We start from the raw sequence: 15,454 nt of genomic DNA, 5'->3' as shown, positions 1-15,454 counted from the left end.
GCTGTGCAGACTGGCATGAGTTGACCAGGCTAAGGTTAGCTAATGACTGCTAGCAGTGGCTAACTGACTATTAGCTGGTAGCTAGTTAGCTGGCTAGCTTTTGTTGGGGGTTCCGGTTCTAAAGTATAGAAAATAGCAGATCCATACCACATTGTGTGAGGCGGGTTGCAGGAGAGTATGTTGAAACGGAGGTTAAAATTATATACGAAGGGTGAAAAAAACATATATACACGGGACACGACAAGACGAAGACGTCTGAACTGCTACGCCATCTTGGATGACAAGCTCTGCATGGTGTGATGTGTAATGAAACGAGGGTGCACATGGGTAAAACATGTATTTTTTGGAGGGGGGTGGGTGTTTCTTTGTGACCATCTGGTGATGTCAAATGGACCATGACACTTCCTGATGGCTTTATGTGACCATTTCGTGATGTCCCGGGGACGTCCTAATGACACATAATTGTTTGCAGGGAAAAAGGGTGTCAGGTAGTCTAGTGGTTTAGAGTGTTGGGCCAGTAACTGTATGGTTGCTGGTTTGAATCTGGAGCTGGCAAAGTGGACTATCTGTGGCTGTGCCCTTGAGCAAGGCACTTAACCCTAGTTGCTCTGGATAAGAGTGTCTACTAAACAACTTAAAAATGGTACATGTTGGTGGACTGCATGGTCTTCCCTCCCATTTATTCATAATGCTTTTAGTCAGATTGTTTCTGTGTGTCAGAATGCAGGCATTGTTAGGACTGCTGTTGCAGCTGGGACACATGCTGGTGAGGGAGAGATGACCCCTGAGGTCAGACCCAAAGCGCTGCACACACCCATCTTTCACCAATACTAGACAGACAGACAGACAGACAGACAGACAGACAGACAGACAGACAGACAGACAGACAGACAGACAGACAGACAGACAGACAGACAGACAGACAGACAGACAGACAGACAGACAGACAGACAGACAGACAGACAGACAGACAGACAGACAGACAGACAGACAGACAGACAGACAGACAGACCGTCCAGATTTTTCTCTCTTTCTGCACACAATCCCAGAAAATAAATCCCATTCTCATGGCTGAAGGGCATATTCTCAAACACAATTACACACAGATGCTCATTCTCTCTCTTTCTCGGAGACACCCACACACTCTGGGCCTCACAAACACACACTTGACGAAGAGAACAACAGGACTTGGCGATTGAAGGAGCAGCTGCTCTCTTAGGTCAGATTACAGTTACAGTAAACATTTTTGACTCTCTTGACAGGGCTGGAGACACTGCCTTACCATTGACCAGCCCACACACACATACACACACAGACACAGATACACTCTTGCTCTTCCTCTCTCTAATCAAAGGCAGCTTATTTTACCACTGGGTTACAGTACACACACAGGTTTAAATCCATTTAAAAATGTTCCATTTCAACAGTTGAAAAGGAAAGTGAGCTGCCTATTGAGTAGCCTAGTCGAGTCTTGCCTCTGAGAGGAAAGAGACGGAGAGAGGGCCAAGACACTGCCAACCCTCCCTCCCTAACTCCCTCCCCTCCTAGACTCCCAAGAGTATGAGAGCCCCATCTCAGAACACTAGAGGAGCTCTCCCTCCCCCTCCTCTTCCCTCCCCTGTCTGTGTTTGGCCCTAATAAATTCTCTCCAGCTCCTCCAATAACTTCCTCCTACTTCCTCTTTGGCACAGCTCTCAGGAAACAATCAGGGCTGAGGGTGAGAGGAGGGCTGGACGACCAACAGCTCACACAGCAAGAGGCAGAGGGAGGGAAGGGAGATAGAGAGAGGAAAAAGAGAAGGAGAGAGAGAGAGAGAGAGAGAGAGAGAGAGAGAGAGAGAGAGAGAGAGAGAGAGAGAGAGAGAGAGAGAGAGAGAGAGAGAGAGAGAGAGAGAGAGAGAGAGAGAGAGAGAGAGAGAGAGAGAGAGAGAGAGGGAAAAGAGAGAGTGAGGCAGAAAGAGAGAGAGGCTAGAGGGGCTTATATTTATAGTCAGTAAGGCAGTTCACAGCTTGATACCATTTCGAAGTCCCCCAAAAAGGCATGTTTGAGATGGAAAAGTCTGAAATCAAACAACATATTTCCAAGTCTGACAGAAGGAGATATAACATTTCAATCTTTCACAATCTGCCTTGACGCAAAGTATTCCTTGAAGTACAAAACATCAAGCCAGGGCCTGAATGGGGCAGTAATTGACGAATAGCAGCAGGTAGCCTAGCGGTTAAGAGCACTGAGAACGAAAAGTCACTGGTTTGAATCCCCAGGCCGGCAAGGTATAAAAATCTGCCGTTCTGCCCATGGGCAAGACAGTTAACCCCCAACAACAACTGCTCCCTGGGCACTGATGACGTGGACCTCAATTAAGGCACCTCTCTGATTCAGAGGTTGGTTGAAGGTATTCAGATGTGTTTCTGACTAGGTATACCCCTTTCCTAGTACAACACAGACTAGGGTCTACCTCAGTGTCTTTTATTTGATTTTAGTCATTTAGCAAACACACATATCCAGAGCAACTTAAATGTGCAATTAGGGTTAAGTGCCTTGCTCAAGGGCACATCTGCAGATTTTTCACCGAGTCGGCATGGGGATTCAAACCAGCGACCTTTCGGTTACTGCCCTCTCTTAACCGCTTGGCTACCTACGGGCCCCATGGAGTAAAGCCTTAATCTGGCCCACAAACAGAGGAAAGACTGACAAAGCAGAGAGCGCCAGACTGCTTCTTTTACAGCCTGATTCAGCAGTTTAATCTGACATTTTCCAGGGAGCGTTGCAGAGCAGTCATCCTCTCCTCCTAGCCTGAGTTGGTCATTCTGTGGTGAGACCAGCGGTTTGGTGCCCTAATCTGTGAAACTTTTACGACATGCGTAATTTATGCACAAGTATACACGCTAATAAGGCCACTCATCTACCCATATCAATTATGGAGTCTGGCTACATAGCTAAGATGTGGTATTTGCATCGCAAGAACAATAAGGAGGTTGAGAAGAGAGAGGGGTTTTTAATAAATAAAGGAACAAACTTTCAAACCCAAACCCAGAGGTGATCATCATTTTAAAATGACTTCACAGCCTTTGTGTAGCCTAGAACTCTTTTAACAGACAAATCATGTTGATCCTTTAAACAACACTTCTAGACAAGTATGATGCTTAGTATGGTTTAAATTGTTCAGTAAGTGTGTGGTTTGGTTTTAAAGGGGTCGTCCTCCAAATCCACACTCTGAAGGTAGGGAATAAGAGCAAGGCTTCGTTTGAGTGAGTGCCCCTTAAAGTCAATGGAGAACCACTCCAACACAATGGCCACACACATCAGGCATAGGACTAGATCCCATATAGCCATGCCCAGATTGTTGCCTCCGTCATTTATAATGAACACCAGCTAGAAACCCAAACTAACAAACAGATGCATACTCTCCTGTTCACTGCTATATGAAGCATGGGTCATTGGGCCCACAGAGTTCTGTTGTCATTTTCTGGATACGTACATTAGAGATTTGGAGCTGGTCGCAACAAGAGCAACCAAAATTTTTAGCCATTTGGGACAAACGGACACAAAGGCTTTCCTGTTCTAGGTCACTCCCAAGCGCCTCCATTGAGTAGTTGGGGAGGCCAGAAGTCTTATCTGTTAGATAGGACCTTGCTGAATTTGGAGAATATGTAAACAAGCCCATGCACTCAATGCATTAACTTTAATCAAATGTTGATTAATGGTATTGTAATTAGGCTACTAAGACACAGTAATTGCTGAGGGGTACATTGAATTGAACTCTGGAAAAAAAGGATAGCATCAAATACGGTATGTTTATAACCAAATCATAGAGGATTGAACTGGGCTGTAGCCCGTTCCTGCAGGCGAATGACCTCGTGGCCTCATGGGTGGAATGTTATTAATATTTTTCAGAATTTCATAATAAAAAAAATAATAAATAAACCCAACGAAAATCCTGTGTTTATATGTCAAACAGTTTTGTTATGCGCTATTTATACAAAAGTATGTGGACACCCCTTCAAATGTATGGATTCATCTATTTTAGCCATACCTGTTGCTGACAGATGTACAAAATGACGTTAAATCAACTAATTTTAAGGGGTGTCCACAAACCTTTGCATATATAGTAGAGGTCGATCAATTAATCGATCTCAAGTTTTCATAACAATAGGAAATCTGTATTTTTGGGCTCCGATTTATTTAACTAGGCAAGTCGGTTAAGAACACATTCGTATTTTCAATGACGGCCTAGGAACGGTGGGTTAACTGCCTCATTCAGGGGCAGAACGACAGATTTTCAACTTGTCAAATCAGGGGATACAATCTTACAACCTTACAGTTAACTAGTCCAACGCAATAATGACCTGGCTCTCTCTCGTTGGAACTCCACAAGGAGACTGCCTGTTACGCGAATGCAGTAAGCCAAGGTAAGTTGCTAGCTAGCATTGAACTTATCTTGTAAAAAACAATCAATCATAATCACTAGTTAACTACACATGGTTGATGACATTACTAGATATTATCTAGTGTGTCCTGCGTTGTGTAACGGATGTGAAATAGTTAGCGGTGGTGCGCGCTAAATAGCGTTTCAATCGGTGACGTCACTTGCTCTGAGACCTTGAAGTAGTGGTTCCTCTTGCTCTGCAAAGGCCGCGGATTTTGTGGAGCGATGGGTAACGATGCTTCGTGGGTGACTGTTGTTGATGTGTGCAGAGGGTCCCTGGTTCGCGCCCGGGTATGGGCGAGGGGACGGTCTAAAGTTATACTGTTACAGTTGCATATAATCTGACTGAGCATACAAGTATCTAAGTATCTGACTGAGCGGTGGTAGGCAGAAGCAGGCCCATAAACATTCATTCAAACAGCACTTTCGTGCATTTTGCCAGCAGCTCTTCATTGTGCGTCAAGCATTGCGCTGTTTATGACTTCAAGCCTATCAACTCCCGAGATGAGGCTGGTGTAACCGAAGTGAAATGTCTAGCTAGTTAGCGCGCGCTAATAGCATTTCAAATGTCACTCGCTCTGAACCTTCTAGTAGTTGTTCCCCTTGCTCTGCATGGGTAATGCTGCTTTGATGGTGGCTGTTGTCGTTGTGTTGCTGGTTCGAGCCCAGGGAGGAGCGAGGGGAGGGACGGAAGCTATACTGTTACACTGGCAATACTACAGTGCCTATCTAACATCTAATAGTCAAAGGTTAATGAAATACAAATGGTATAGAGGGAAATAGTCCTATAATTCCTATAATAACTACAACCTAAAACTTCTTACCTGGGAATATTGAAGACTCATGTTAGAAGGAACCACAAGCTTTCATATGTTCTCATGTTCTGAGCAAGGAACTGAAACGTTAGCTTTCTTACATAGCACATATTGCACTTTTACTTTCTTCTCCAACACTTTGTTTTTGCATTATTTGAACCAACTTGAACATGTTTCATTATTTATTTATTTGAGGCTAAATTGATTTTATTGATGTATTATATTACGTTCAAATAAGTGTTCATTCAGTATTGTTGTAATTGTCATTATTACAAATAGAAATATAAAAAAATTGTCTGATTAATCGGTAATCGGCTTTTTTGGGCCTCCAATAATTGGTATCGGTATTGAAAAATCATAATCGGTCAACCTCTAATATATAGTATACAGTTGAAGTCAGACGTTTACATACATCTTAGCCAAATACATGAACAATTCCTGACATTTAATCCAAGTAAAAATGCCCTATCTTAGGTCAGTTAGGTCCACCACTTTATTTTAAGAATGTGAAATGTCAGAATAATAGTAGAGAGAATGATTTATTTCAGCTTTTATTTCTTTCATCACATTCCCAGTGGGTCAGAAGTTTACATACACTCAAATAGAATTTGGTAACATTGCCTTTAAATTGTTTAACTTGGGTCAAACGTTTCGGGTAGCCTTCCACAAGCTTCCCACAATAAGTTGGGTGAATTTTGGCCCATTCCTCCTGACAGAGCTGGTGTGACTGAGTCAGGTTTGTTGGCCTCCTTGCATGCACAGGCTTTTTCAGTTCTGCCGACACATTTTTCTATAGGATTGAGGTCAGGGCTTTGTGATGGCCACTCCAACACGTTGACTTTGTTGTCCTTAAACCATTTGCCACAACTTTGAAAGTATGCTTTGGGTCATTGTCCATTTGGAAAACTCATTTGCGACCAAGCTTTAACTTCCTGATTGATGTCTTGAGATGTTGCTTCAATAAATACACATAATTTTCCATCCTCATGATGCCATCTATTTTGTGAAGTGCACCAGTCCCTCCTGCAGCAAAGCACCCCCACAACATGATGCTGCCACCCCCGTGTTTCACGGTTGGGATGGTGATCTTCAGCTTGCAAGCCTCCCCCTTTTTCCTCCAAACATAACAGTGGTCATTATGGTCAAACAGTTAAATTTTTCTTTCATCAGACCAGAGGACATTTCTCCAAAAAGTATGATCTTTGTCCCCATGTGCAGTTGCAAACCGTAGTCTGGCTTTTTTATGGCGGTTTTGGAGCAGTGGCTTCTTCCTTGATGAGAGGCCTTTCAGGATTTGTCAATATCAGACTCGTTTTACTGTGGATATAGATACTTTTGTACCGGTTTCCTCCAGCATCTTCACAAGGTCCTTTGCTGATGTTCTGGGATTGATTTGCACTTTTCGCACCAAAGTACGTTCATCTCTAGGAGACAGTCTCCTTCCTGAGCAGTATGATGGCAGGGTGTCCCATGGTGTTTATACTTGCGCACTATTGTTTGTACAGATGAACATGGTACCTTCAGGCATTTGGAAATTGCTCCCAATAATGAACCAGACTTGTGGAGGTCTACAATGTTTTTCTGAGGTCTTTGCTGATTTCTTTTGATTTTCCCATGATATCAAGCAAAGAGCCACTGAGTTTGAAGGTAGTCCTTGAAATACATCCACAGGTACACCTCCAATTGACTCAAATTATGTCAATTTGCCAATCAGAAGCTTCTAAAGCCATGACATACTTTTCTGGAATTTTCCAAACTGTTTAAAGGCACAGTCAACTTAGTGTATGTAAACATCTGACCCACTGGAATTGTGATACAGTGAATTAATTATAAGTGAAATAATCTGCCTGTAAACAAATGTTGGAAAAATTACTTGTGTCATGCACAAAGTAGATGTCCTAACCAACTTGCCAAAACTATAGTTTGTTAAGAAGAAATTTGTGGAGTGGTTGAATTTTTTTTTTTAAATGACTCCAACCTAAGTATATGTAAACTTCTGACTTCAACTGTATATACGTTGTAATATTGGGATGCAAACTTAGAATTGAATACATTTCAACTCTATACCTGACATGGTACAGGTGTCTTCTTTTAAGCCCATAATCATGTGTGTGAGGTGTATACTTTTGTTTCAAAGTAGATTTGTTAACGACTACCAAGAAACACTGTGTGATCCTGATTTAGCCCATTGCAGTAAAAGGTTCAATTAAGTTTCCCAAATTAATATCCTTAATGATACAACTAATACGCACTCTTGAGGCCTGAGTTAGATGTTATACCATGTTGTAAAGGCCAGTTTGCTCTGAGGCTATTTGTTCAGTATTTGTTCAGACCTCTGTTGACAGAAAGGTAAGTGCCACCATTTGGAAGACCACTTCTGGGGATGGTGCTAAAAGGCAACCAACGTCTGCACAAATGGGCAGAGCTCATTAGTCATTCTTCTGTGGCTTCAACACAAACCAGTGAAGTAGGGTTGTCCCGACAAAAAAAAAACTTGGTCGACCTAGAGTCATCTGTTTAATAAAATCAACTATATATATATGCTTGTCTGATGCTTTAAGCATGCAGTGATTAAATAATTAAGACACACAAATGACTCAATATGGAACCAGAAATCAAAATAGCCTAACCAGAAGAAGATAAACACAGTTCCCGACCCTCCTCCTCCCTCTGCTGCTGGCCTTCACATATTCTGCTGTTATGCTCTTGTAGTTGCCGGTAGATAATAGGCCACTTTATCTACCGATCTGCGTGCCAGTTATGATTTTGCAACAGTATGCAAATGTTTGTGGAACAGTTTCATTTACAATAAAGTATTTGTATCTCAAAATCCTTATCATGTGGTTAATCAAAATTCTAAAAGAAACTTATATTGCCATTAGCAACTATGTAAAAATAGCCTACATAAAAGCTAACAAATAAAAACATTGCTGACTGTAAGTAGAAAATATCCTGATAAGAATAAATAGACTATAAATCACATTGGCTATGCATGGCCTGTCTGCAAGGAACTTGAGGAACTATTGTCATTCTCAATGTATGTAAAAACAGACTTTGTTTTCTTGCTGTTTGAGATGAAGAAAAACACAAATATTATAGACTCTGTTTATATTGCAGTACAGAAAATAGCCCATTTTATTCATGACCATTAAAACCACAGTTGTGGCAACATAAAAAAGATTTCCCTGATTACATTGTTAAATTACCCAAGAGAGTGACACATAACGTGTAAAATGCATGAAGATCTGAGTGAATGCCTGGACAGTAGCTGTGTTCTAATTTAATATGAAATAGCCACATCATCACCCCCCAAAGGGCTATTTGACCAAGAAGGAGAGTGATGGAGTGCTGCATCAGATGATCTGGCCTCCACAATCACCCCACCCCAACCCAATTGAGATGGTGTGGGATGAGTTGGACCGCAGAGGGAAGGAAAAGCAGCCAAAAAGTGCTCAGCATAAGTGGGACCTCTTTCAAGACTGTTGGAAAAGCATTCCAGGTGAAGATGGTTTAGAGAATGCCAAGTGTGCAAAGCTGTCATCAATGCAAAGGGTGGCTACTTTGAAGAATCTCAAATATAACAAATATTTTGATTTGTTTAACACTTTTTGGTTAGTACATGATTCCATGTGTTATTTCATAGTTTTGATCTCTTCACTATTATTCTACAATGTAGAAAATAGTAAAAATAAAGAAAAACCCTTAAATGAGTAGGTGTGTCCAACCTTTTGACTGGTACTGTATATTATCAGCTTTTGCATTGGAAAATGACATGTTGTAAGTAGGGCTGGGAAATATCAGGGACATCACAATACGATATTATAACAATACTTATGTGCCAATTTGATATGTATTGCAATTCTCACGATTCTTACAATTCTATATGTATTGCAATTCGATTCTGTGGTTTTATTGTGATTCGATGTTCCAAATATGTCTGCTGCAGAAGGCCAAGAGGGAGCCATGAGAAAACAAGTTTTGATCATTCATGGAAATAAAAATGCTAAAGACAAATTGGCTCCCTATTTAAAAAATAACATGGAGAGCAAGCTATGAAGGAATAATAATGCAGTATGATGCAGGTACAGCCGACTAGAGCAAAAATAATATTGCGATGTTGACAAAACGATACGATATCTCGTCAAAAATAATATCTTCGAGATCTAACTGTATTTTTAATATCTGCACTTAACAGTCTTACCTCCATTCTGTTCTGAAACAAAAGCCCCTGCTCAGAGCTTGTTCACGAACCTGGGATGGAACAGGTTAATTAAATTATTGCTTCAACCGATGGCCTGAGGAACTACAGCAAGGAAGACCAACAAAGAAACGAGTCACTTTAACAGGATATTGTTCAAATAATCTAATAATTGACCAGGAGCCTTAAAGCAGACAGGCCTTTTGCCTACAAAGTAAAGCTGCAAGATGTAAAACAAATACTTAGCCCATGGAATAGATTCAGAGTGAGTTGCAGTGTTGCAGTTTGTTTGAGAAGAGCTGATTGGGACTGAGAGCGAGAGCACTAGCCCACTACATGCATGTTGCATAAACACACTGAGAACAGAGGATCTGTTACAGCAGCAGATTTACCCTCCTCTTCTCCATCCCCATCGAAAATATCACACCTTCATTCACCATTGATGCTTCCATTACTTTCTTCTATTTCCACATGTTCAGAGAGAAAGTATTTTGGTTCAGCTTTGTAGATATTCAAGGGTATTAAGTGTGATCAATCTTCAATCTCAACTTTCACCCAAGTGTTCACGTTGGACGACAATCAAATGTTATTGGTCACATACACATATTTAGCAGATGTTATTGAGGGTGTAGCGAAGTGCTTGTGTTCCTAGTTCCAACAGTGCAGTAAACAATTCTACCACAGGAAACTGAAATCAACAACATGTAACTTCAAATTATGGTCTGATGGGTTCTGTTTTATAACGGACCACCCAAAATAGGTAAAGACAATACTTTATTCCCCTGGTTTCATTTCACCATGTTTTGCCAGTAAGTGTATACATGATTAATATCGGCCACAAGACTGTATTTTACTTGTTTGTGCATGTAGCTCCAATTACTTCACTGTCAAGCCTAAAAAAAAGGGTTCCAAAAGGGTTATTCGGCTGTCCCCATAGGGTAACCCTTTTTGGTTGCAGGTAGAACCCTTTTTGGTTCGAGATAGAACCCTTTTGGGTATCCATATAGAACTCTATATTGAAAGGGTTGTACATGGAACTAAAAAGGGTTCTGCCTGGCACCAAAAGGGTTCTACTGGAACTCAAAAGGATTCTACTGGAACTCAAAAGGGTTCTACTGGAACTCGAAAAGGGTTCTACTGGAACTCAAAAGGGTTCTACTGGAACTTTAAAGGGTTCTATGGGGACTGCCGAATAACCCTTTTAGGTTCTAGATAGCACCTTTTTTTCTAAGAGTGTAGGGTAAAATATGCCTGATTGTTTTTTTGTTTGGTTGCACTATTGGTTGCACTACTGGTTGCACTATTGGTTGCACTACTATGATACAAAGCAGGCTGCACTATAATATGTGGGCCAGACAGCTTGCGCCCTGGCGTCTGCCATCCAGCACATGTTGATTTTATCCACGAACACCAGACGCAATCAAGACAACCAGGTTGAAATGCCAACTATATAATGCCAACTATATTAGCTAGCTATCTTGCTGTTGCTCGCTAATTTGTCCTGGGATATAAACATTGAGTTGTTATTTTACCTGAAATGCTCTACTCTGACAATTAATCCACAAATAAAAGGGTAAACCGAGTTAGTTTCTCATCATCTCTCCTCCTTCAGGCTTCTTCTTCTTTGGACTGTATATGGCGGTTGACAACCAACTTTAAGGTGCATTACCACTACCAACTGGACTGGAGTGTGGACCTCAGTTCACCTTTCAATCACGCATGTGGGCATATGCTCCTAAAAAACAATGAGGAAATGGCATGAAGAGGCGTGATTCGCAGCGTGTCAATCCTCACAAATCAAACCAAGTTCTATTTTAGCGACTGGCTACGCAGAAGATAGTTGACGCGCGCAAGCAGTGTGGGTGCAGTGACTGAATAACATGTATGTGTAAATATATATATCACTCAGACACGCGACGCAAGCAGTGTAGTCAGCATGTAAGGCATCACCTCTAATATATGGAAGTATACTGAACAAAAGTATGAACACAACATGCAACATTACATAAGGAAATACAGATATGCATCTGTTAGACACAGATACCGTAAAAAAAAGTAGGGGTGTGGATCAGAAAACCAGTCAGTATATTGTGTTACCACCATTTGCCTCGTGCAAAGCGACACATCTCCTTCGCATATAGTTGATCAGTCTTTTTATTGTGGCCTGTGGAATGTTGTCCCACTACTCTTCAATGGCTGTGAAAAGTTGCTGGATATTGGCGAGAACTGGAACACGCTGTCGTACACGTCGATCCAGAGCATCCCGATCCCCATGCTCAATGGGTGACATGTCTGGTGAGTCTACAGGCCATGGAAGAACTGGGACATTTTCAGCATCCAGGAATTGTGTACGGATCATTGCGACATGGTGCCGTGCATTATAATGCTGAAACATGAGGTGATGGCTGCGGATAAATGGCACAACAATGGACCTCAGGATCGCGTCACAGTATCTCTGTGCATTGAAATTGTCATCGATTGTGTTCTTTGTCCATAGCTTCTGCCTGCCCATACCATAACCCAACCACTGCCACAGGGCACTTTGTTCACAACATTGACATCAGCAAACGACTCATCCACACGACGCCATTCACGTGTTGTTGTTGTGAGGCCGGTTGGACATACTGCCAAATTCCCTAAAACGACGTTGGGAGGCAGCGTATGGTAGAGAAATTAACATTTAATTATTTGGCAACAGCTCTGGTGGACATTCCTGCAGTCAGCATGCCAATTGCACGCTCCATCAAAACTTGAGATATCTGTGGCATTGTGTTGTGTGACAAAACTAGTGTGGCTTTTTATTGTCCCCAGCACAAGGTGCACCTGTGTAATGATAATGCTGTTTAATCAGCTTCTTGATATGCCACATCTCTCAGTTGGATAGATTATCTTGGCAAAGGAGAAATGGTCACTAACAGAGACATAAACAAATTTGTGCACAAAATTTGAGAAATACGTTTTTTGTGCATATGTAAAATTTCTGGTATATTTTATTTCAGCTCATGAAACATGAGACCAACACTTTACATGTTGCATTTATATTTTTGTTCAGTGTGATTCACCAGACACACTTCCCTGTTTTGGGGTATAAACTCCAGAGTGGCACAGCGGTCTAAGGCACTGCATCTCAGTGGTGGTACTACAGACACCCTGGTTCGAATCCAGGCTGTATCACAACCGGCTGTGATTGAGAGTCCCATAGGGCGGCGCACAATTGGCACAGCGTCATCTGGGTTTGGCCAGTGTAGGCTGTCATTAACTGACTTGCCTAGTTAAGTATATATATATTTGTTTTTATAAAAACAATTCCAAAAATGTCCCTTCAACCTGTTGACTCTATGTCCCTCTGTCAGAATAAATACTGTTTCCCTATACTGAAACTCATATTGCCACAATGCTCCAACAGACATCCCACACTACACTTACTATATTATAGCTGGAGTACTAGTTCTATTAGGCAACACTTTTATCACAATCTCAACCAAATACTGTATGTCAACTTCAATCTGTACTGGAGACTGTATAGGCAAACACTGGTCTATCTCTTCGAGAGTCAGAGAAGGTGCAACTGTGACTGGGAGTGCCTGCAGTGCTTCAACAACTTGGGCTACTCAGTCCATCTGAAAGATTTACAGCTGGGCATACAAATCAAAATCAAATCAAATCAAACAGGATGCAGATGACCTGGGACTAGCGTTTGGAACTCTGTATGGATCCATTCTGTCAACTGTGTTCGTATGTCAATTATAAACAAGCCCTAAATTGTGATTTGGTGTGATTGCTTGGTATCGTTTGACCAAATGGTGATTGACTGGCTGTATCTTTCGAGTCGTGTCAAATATTTTGTAATAATCTGCTCTCGTTTCAGAGTGAATGGCTGATTTACCATTTGAATGTAACGTAGGAAAGTTTGACAGTCTGAGATATAACAAAGACACAGAACATGCCTATAATGTCAACCGTAAATGTTAACAGGCTATTAAAATTACGTAGAGAGAAACCTGAAAGACAACATTCTATGTTTTGGCCAAAACTTTTGAATGACACTGAATGTGCTGTAGCATTGTTGTGTACACCTGTTTACACGATTGTTAAGAAAGAACAACAATAATAAATCCTAAGTAAAGCATCACACAGATTTTTGTATTTCTAATAAGCAAAACAGGCAAAGTCTGTTTACCCAATTTTAACCAACAGCACACCATGAACATGTGATGCTTGAAGAGGTATTTCTACAGTCATACAATTAGAATTAGAATTATAAACCATTTCCATGCATTGAAAATCCTAATATAAGGATTTCCAGTGAAACATCACTGGTCCCTGTAGAAGAGATGAAGAAAGATCCACAACTCTAAAATACAAACCCCTTACTTAAACATTATTTACCCATACAACAGAAAGGATGGTTGAAAGAAACTGTTGGAAAGAATACGGTTTTCTTGAAATACCGTCAGTAGGCTACCGCAAAATGTTTTGATTAGAAATCTGCACTAATTTGGCTGTCCAAACTGTTATTAAAGTGAGATGATGATGCATCTAATTGTCATGTAGCATACATGTATGGAGCATTGACACAGCGGTAATAGGGTTTTTACCTGAGACTCTAAACTATTGGATGATATCATTTCACAAGTATTAATAAAAATACTACTGTCCATTTGTCAGACTGTTTAGACTGTGGAGTAGTGTCTTGAAACAACATGTAACATACTAGAATCCTTCTCATCAAAGTCAGTAAGGGATACACATAAATTAATAATGCATCATTCATTAAGGCACATCCAAATAGAAATTAATACTAAATAAAAAATTAAAACAGACGTTTAATGTGTTTTGGACAAGAATAGAAAATACTTTCCATGTGTCCTAAGTAAATCTGAAAGTTTGTAGACAACAGTGCGTGTAGTGGGTGTTCTGGTGTGTGTCCTAAAGTTATGATGTGTTATGATCTGATTGCTATATTTAGTCTCTGTTGTATATTTAAATATATTATTAACATGCATAAATAACCATGTCAAAATGTAGCAAGATCAGCAGTATATATGTGTTGCGTGAAACTGAGATTAGTTTGGTCAGTGTTTCCATTTTCTGAAGAAGAAAAAAAACTGTAAACCTGTATTGAACACATAACATAATAGATTACTGTAATAAGATGAAGAATACGATTAAATAAATGTGTATTCTTGACCTAGGCCTTGTAGCGCTTATATGTTTTTGGTTAATTGACACAATATGTTTTTGGTTACTGAAATGTCAACTTCTAAAGATGCAACAGCAGCTAGCAATATGCAATGGTTGGGGGGGCTCGTATATGGCCTCTTCTCTTCGACACAATGTTACCAAATTGGGTGATTCACTTACCTATGGGGTGCAGTAAAACAGCGCGTAAAATATCGAGTTATGTATTCCTCCAATTTGCCTTTTTCTGTCTGTCAATCCTCGGGTATGTAAAGACTTGATTCTTATGGAGAACAAGTTAGGAGGAAAGTGATCAGGATCCAAGCAGCTGTATGAAAAAGAAAGGAAACATGCTTGTTGTCCCATAGTTATGACAAAGAAAGCATTAGCCTACTAACGTCTTATGATTGTCAATGAGTAGAGTCAATAAAGTTAAATCTTAGCAAAGATGTCCTGCACACAAAAAAAGTCACACACAATTTATATAGCCGATCAATCCGTTATTTTTTTCCTTCCCAAAGGCAAGGAGTTCCATGGAAAAATGCAAAAAATGACAATGATCTGAAAACTTCACCATGAGAGCATGAAAACTTCACCGAAAGCTCTTAAACAAAGGGAACAAATTCATGCTTACTCACCTTTTTTTGGAAGTCACCCCTCCTGACAAAAGCGAAGATAACTTACTTATTTTTATACTATATATTTTTTTGGCGCCTTATAGATTTCAGTAATATTTCTCCTGGTTTGACAGTGTAAGTGGAATGTTAAGTATGACTTTGGTATGAAATCAATGAACGCACTACACTGGAAAACGAAGAAAAAAACGTTCAAGGA

General features: G+C 40.6%; 1 protein-coding gene across 6 annotated transcripts in view; it reads right to left on the bottom strand.

Moving 5' to 3' along the window:
- LOC124002583 (transcriptional enhancer factor TEF-5-like) overlaps positions 1 to 15,454 on the bottom strand; it is an 83,352-nt gene extending 67,898 nt beyond the window's left edge. For 2 of the 6 annotated variants that reach the window (XM_046310099.1, XM_046310100.1), the window contains exons 1-2: positions 15,259 to 15,438; positions 14,804 to 14,948 (exon numbers count right to left, since the gene is read on the bottom strand). The gene's annotated coding sequence lies outside the window, so the exon portion shown is untranslated. Of the gene's footprint in view, positions 1 to 14,803; positions 14,949 to 15,258 lie in introns of all 6 variants that reach the window. The other 4 variants (XM_046310096.1, XM_046310097.1, XM_046310095.1 and 1 more) reach the window with 4 other exon arrangements.

The sequence above is a fragment of the Oncorhynchus gorbuscha genome, linkage group LG18 (genome assembly GCF_021184085.1).
Source record: "Oncorhynchus gorbuscha isolate QuinsamMale2020 ecotype Even-year linkage group LG18, OgorEven_v1.0, whole genome shotgun sequence".
Taxonomy (NCBI): Eukaryota; Metazoa; Chordata; class Actinopteri; order Salmoniformes; family Salmonidae; genus Oncorhynchus; species Oncorhynchus gorbuscha.
Note: the sequence above shows the minus strand (reverse complement) of the source record. Positions and strands in the feature narration are given on the sequence as shown.